This window comes from Macaca fascicularis, chromosome 18 (assembly GCF_037993035.2).
Source record: "Macaca fascicularis isolate 582-1 chromosome 18, T2T-MFA8v1.1".
Lineage (NCBI taxonomy): Eukaryota > Metazoa > Chordata > Mammalia > Primates > Cercopithecidae > Macaca > Macaca fascicularis.
The window spans coordinates 77810973-77816972 of record NC_088392.1 but is presented as its reverse complement, the minus strand read 5'-3'; the positions used below and the strand labels follow the sequence as shown (position 1 = coordinate 77816972).

The window sequence follows — 6000 nt, the reverse complement described above, 5'->3', positions numbered from 1 at the left end:
GCTACTCATGAGTCTGAGGTGGGAGAATCCCTTGAAGTCAGGAGTTTGAGATCAGCACCTGGGCAACGTAGTGAGACTATCTCTACAAAAAAAAAAAAAAAAAAAAAAAAAAAAAAAAAAAAAGGACAAGGTGGCATGTGCCTGGAGTCCCAGGTACTCGAGAGGCTGAGCTGGGAGGATCACTTGAACTCAGGAGTTTAAAACTGCAGCAAACCGTGGTCATGCCACTGCACTCCAGCCTGGGCAACAAAGCAAGAGCCCATCTCTAAAAATATGAAAAATAAAAGAAAGAAAGTTGCAGACCTGAGTACACTATATCCCTAAACACTTCAGCTTGCAAATACTTATCTAGATCATTGTATTTTTATAGTGTTGTTTTATTTCAAAGTAAAACACATACAGTGACATAGACAGATATTAACTGCACCATTCTATGAGTCTTTAAAAATGCAAAACTCCACCCAACCCCTATCTGGAAAACATTTCATTACCCAAGAAGATTCCTTTGTGCCCTTTCCTAATCAGTCCCCAGCTTTGCCCATACGAAGAAATAACTACTGTCCTAATTTTTATACCATAGATTAGTTGTGCCTATTCTAGAACTTTACGTAAGTGCAATCACACAGCACTGTTTTATGTAAGGCTTCTTTTGCTCAGCCTGTTTTTGAGATTCATTCATGTTTTGTGTTTCAGCAGTTCAGATCTGATTTTGTTTTATTATTTAAAATTTTTTTAACTTAATTTTTTTTTTTTTTAAGATAAGATCTTGCTCTGTCATCCAGGCTGGAGGGGAGGAGCACAATCATAGCTCATTGCAGCCTCAACCTTCCTGCTTCAGCATCCTGAGTAGCTGGGACTATAGTTGCATACTGCCATGCCCAGCTAATTAAAATAATTTTTTGTTGTTGAGACGGGGTCTCACTGTGTTACCCAGGCTTGTCTCAAACTCGTGACCTCAAGCAATCCTCCTGCCTCAGCCTCCCAAAGCACTGAGATTACAGGTGTGTGCCACTGTGTCTGGCCAGTTCATTCCTTTGTCTGTTTTTGAGACAGGGTTTCACTCTGCTGCCCAGGCTGGAGTGCTGTGGCATGATCACGGCTTACTGCCGCCTTGACCTCTCCAGGCTCAGGTGATCCTCCGACCTCAGCCTCCTGAGTAACTGGGACTATAGGCATGCACCACCATGCCTGGCTAATTTTTGTATATTTTTAGAAACAAGATTTCACCATGTTGCCCAGGTTGGTCTCCATAGTTCATTCCTTTTTATGGCTGAGTGGTATTACATCATTGAAGTATGGCACAACTCATTTGATCTCTTCTCCAGTTGATGGACATTTGTTGTTTCCACTTTAGGGCTGTCAGAAGACAAAATTACAATAACTTAGTTTAAAGATTGAATTGGCTTTTATTTGCCATCCTGGAATCAGGCAACACCTCATTCTATAAAGTGGAATGAGTGTTTCAATGAGCTGAGTGGAGGTATTGACTTTATAGGCAGGAAAGGGCTAAAGAAGGCAGAAGCAAAGAAAAAAAGCAGATGGGTCTTTTCAGTTACTTTCCTTGTAGTACTAAACAGAGTGAAATTCCTTATTACACTGACTCAAGTTGCCTGGAATCTCCTGATTTTTAGGAAAACTCGCCCATGTCAATGTTCAGTTTGATTACGTGGCAGTTAGTACAAGTGACTTCATTCTGGTTTGATCTAGTCTCCTGGGGCCCAGTGCAGGAGGCTAGTCCAAAACAATGGCCTCCCATAAACCTTGTTTAACAGGACAATTAGGAAAGAAGCTGCTACAAACGTGTCAAGAACTACGCAGGGTCTGAATGTTACCCTATTTGCAAGATTACAAATTAGCCTGCTGCAATTTCATGGATGCTGGCAGATAACACAAGACTCCTGAGTGAGTGACAGTTTTCTTACAGCAATAGCAGTGGCCACAGTTACGGGAATTTGTGAGAGTTCCCCCTAAGCTCCCGTTTCCACAGGGTGACAGGCAGAGAGCCAAGTGACATCTGCATACAGTTACGCAGGTGTTACCAGAGAGGAACCGTGAGCTTAAGGATTCCTAATCTTTTATAATTGCCCTGGAGGGCGACATTATTGTTATCTTCCCAGGCTGTTCTCTGTGCAAACATACAGATACCTCAGAAAAAGGCAGCCCATTACTTCTGCTCACAACATGTGTAAAACACCAGAGACCTACAGAGAATTGTCTCCTGACAGAACATTCTTGTACAAATCTTTTTGTGAACATCTGTTTTTATTCCTCTTGAGTAAGATCCTAAGAGTAGTCCTAGCTACTTGGAAGGCTGGGGCGAGATTGCTTAAGCCGGGAATTCAAAGTTACAGTGAGCTATGAGCTACGATCACACCGCCGCACTCTAGCCTGGGCTACAGAGTGAGAATCTGTCTCAAGCGTAGATAACCCCTCATAGAGATGTTTATTGAACCTTTCCAGTGGTCATAAGTTTCACAAAAAGTCTGAGGTGTGACTAGCTACACGTTTTACCAGAAAAGCTTGTGGCAGTGGTTCATACCTGTTATCTATTAATAGCAACCCAGGAGGCTTAGGTGGGAGGATCACTTGAGCCCAGGAGGCCAAGACTTCAGTGAGGAATGATCGTGTCACTGCACTCCAGCCTGGGAGATAGAGCGAGACACTATCTTAAAATATATATTTAAAATATATATAAAATATATATAAAATATATATTTAAAAATATATAATATATATTATATATTTTTTACAAATATACAATTTTTTCCTGGAGGACTGTGGCAGGGTTCCACCATCTTGCAGCTGCCTGAGACATGGATTCTGTTTTTAAGTCCTTATTAAACGTTTCTTTCTGAGAAAATGGAATTGTCAGCCTCTTTCTTTGACCTGTCAGCTCCCTCAATCTTTGGGAGCAGGTTTGCACAGCCCGGCTTACTGCAGAACATTTGGTGAACTAGCCAGGAACTGAGATCAAGAAATGGGCGAAGGCACCGAAGCATCTTGTGGGGAGGCCCCAGGGTCAAACATTTTAGATGCTTGCAGACTATGGCGTGAGTACAGGGATGCTCCCAAATGCTGGCAGGCTTAGAATGACCTTTAGCCAAGAGCCACGTACCCCACTGTGGCAAGGGAGGGCAGAAAGGGGCAAGCAGCTCTGCAGTGGGGCAGCCACCTCCGTGGACAGAATGGAAGCCCAGCTAGCAGCAGAAGCAAAAGTAAAAGAACTTGAAGAGGATGCCAGGCATGGTGGCTCTCACCTGTAATCCCAGCACTCTTGGAGGCCAAGGAGGGAGGATTGCTTGAGCCCAGGAGTTTGGGGCTACACTGAGCCGTGATTATGCCACTGCAGTCCAGCCTGGGCAACAGAGCAACACCCTGTCTCTAAAACAAGAAATTTTAAAAATTAATTAATTAATGAACTCAGTGATCAGAACTCAGCTTAATTAAAAGCTGGTATTATGGTTGTGTTGTGTGGGGGGGAAAAAAGCTGATTTTTTTTATTTCTTATTTTTTTTAGACAGAGTCTTACTCTGTTGCCCAGGCTGGAGTAGAGTGTCACTATCGTGGTTCTCTGCAGTCCTGATCTCTGGGCTCAGGAAATCCTCCCGCCTCAGCCTCCCGTTGTATTTGGCAGTGCAGGAACATATTACCACACCCAGCTAATTTTAAAAACTTTTTGTGAAGACGAAGTCTCACTATGTTGCTCAGGCTGGTCCTGAACTCCCAGGCTCAAGTGGTGGTACCTCTGCCTCAGCCTTCCAAAGTGTTGGGATTACAGGTGTAAGCCACCACACCCAGCTTTCTTCTCTTTTTGCATCCTCTGTCTGAGAATTTGTTTTCAGTTGACTGAGCATCCCCCCTTTTAAAACAATTTATATGTTTGGTCCCTCTGTGTGGTGCCTTTCTTGTTGGTATGACTTTTGCCTTTTGGAAAGCTTGAAATTGCCCCAGTTTGGCTCCTCTAAGACTTAGTTTTCAATTTCCTTCCACTCCGCTCCTCCTTCATTTGCTATCTTCAAGACCACGTGAAGGAATCTAGAGAAGACTTCTAGCAACCCTGAGACCCCTTAAGAACATAGAAAAAGGTGTCACACATCCCCTTTTGGGGGTCTTCTGCCTTCCATATGGAGTCCCAAGAGTTGAGGGGAGGTTTCTCTTGGGTCTAGAGCTCTGTTCTCTTTGCAGTGATGTTGGATATAAAACACTCCAGGAATAAATGCTTGGTGCTGCAAAGTAAAACCAGCACTCAGGCAAAAGTTTAATCCTCTCAGCAAGGCAATTTACTTCTGCAGAAGGGTGTCACTCACGTCAATCAAGATCACAAGTGCACACAGAACAAAGGACACCAGGGGATTTTTATGCGTAATGCAGTCCCTGTCCCTGTGCCACAGCCACATGGGCTGGGGTCGGACTGCACAATTTGAGCTGACCTGATTGGCTACTTGTACATATTTTCCTAAATATAGCAGGGGAGGGGGACGTGAGGTACAGAGGTGGATTGAGTGAGACGTGCAGTTTCGGGGGAACAATGGGTACAGGTAACCAAGGGAACAGATGTGAGTTACTGATTAGAGCTGATGTGAAAGGGAAGGCTGTTTACGGTGAGTAGGGGCAAGGAAGAACAAGAACGTTGAGTTTGAGAACAAAGTGTAGGGAAGTCAACAGGCTAAACCCTTTGAAGAGAAACTCAGAAAGATTTATTGTTTCTTATGAGTCAGTTCTCTGGTCTCTTTAGCTTTGGGAGTACCAGGGATGCCTTTGTGCTATGAGAGAACATGATCTTTGGGTGTGCAGTGGCTGAAAAGTCACCAGTGAGGGCTGCAGTTTTGGAGGTTTATAATGAGTGGTTATGACTGCAGGGGGCTATTCGTTTCTCTGCATGTTTAGATAAGAAAAGCATGACTTGGACACCTAGAGGCTACGTATCTTAGTCGATTTTGCATTGCAATAAAATAATCACCTGAGGCTGGGTCGCTTACATAGAAAATAGGTTTATTTCACTTACAGTTTTGCAGGCTGTCCAAGAAGCATTGTGCTGGCATCTGCTTCTGGTGAGGGCCCCAGAAAGCTTCCACTCATGGCAGAAAGTGAAGGGGAGCAGGAGAGAGAAAGGAAAAGAGGGAGGGAGGTGCCGGCTTCTTTCACAGTCAGTTCTTTCTGGAACTAAGAGTGAGAACTCACTTTTGAGAGAATGGCACCAAGCCATTCATGAGGGATCTGCCCCTGGATTCCAAATGCCTTCTACCAGGCCTCACCTCCAACTTGGGGGATCAAATTTCAACATGAGATTTCGAGGGGACAACTATCCATTCTATAGCACTATGGAAACACTTGCCACCAAGGGACAAGACTCCCATGGGGGATGGGCTGATCACAGAATGGGCTGCTTGGCGCTGACTTGCCCACCAGCCTCAGGGGAATGTCCATGCAATGAGGTGCACTATGGAAGCATTGCACTGCCCAGGCCTGTGCTGTTTCCCTCTTCAGGGGAATGTGAAAAGAGACACAAAGTGAGCACGTGCTGTTGGGAAAATGGTACCGATACACTTCCTCTATGCAGGGTTTCCACAAACCTTCAATTTGCAAAAGATGGTGGTGTCTGTGAAGCACAGATAAACAACAAAAGTTGAAGGTTTGTTCAAAGCAAAGTGAAGCAAAATAAAACGAGGTCTGCTTGTTATAAGATTCATAAACGAAAACCCAGAGAGCTCTGCTCCAGTCACTATTGCTACTAACAACCTACCCCAAAACACAGTGGTTTAAAAGAGCAAGAATCATCTCATTAGCTCACAGATCTGTGTTTGGGGCTGAGTTTTATTGGGGGCGCTCCTCTTGGATCCGCGTGGTGTCAACGGAAACAGATTGAAGGCTGAAACTGATTAAACTCTTCTTAACTCTCCTTGTGATAGTAAAACTCTGTTTTCTATACTCACTGCCTCTGACTTTCTCCTGCCCTGTTCTCCTTTTAAAATTATTTTTAATGATTCATTTTGAAATAAT

At 44.0% G+C, this 6000-nt stretch overlaps 1 protein-coding gene across 2 annotated transcripts in view; it reads right to left on the bottom strand.

The window, feature by feature from the left end:
* Nucleotides 1–4971: 4971 nt before the first annotated feature.
* TWSG1 (twisted gastrulation BMP signaling modulator 1) overlaps nucleotides 4972–6000 on the bottom strand; it is a 114821-nt gene continuing 113792 nt past the window's right edge. For both annotated transcript variants that reach the window (XR_012427343.1, XR_010582960.2), the window contains one exon: nucleotides 4972–5599. The gene's annotated coding sequence lies outside the window, so the exon portion shown is untranslated. The remainder of the gene's footprint in view (nucleotides 5600–6000) is intronic.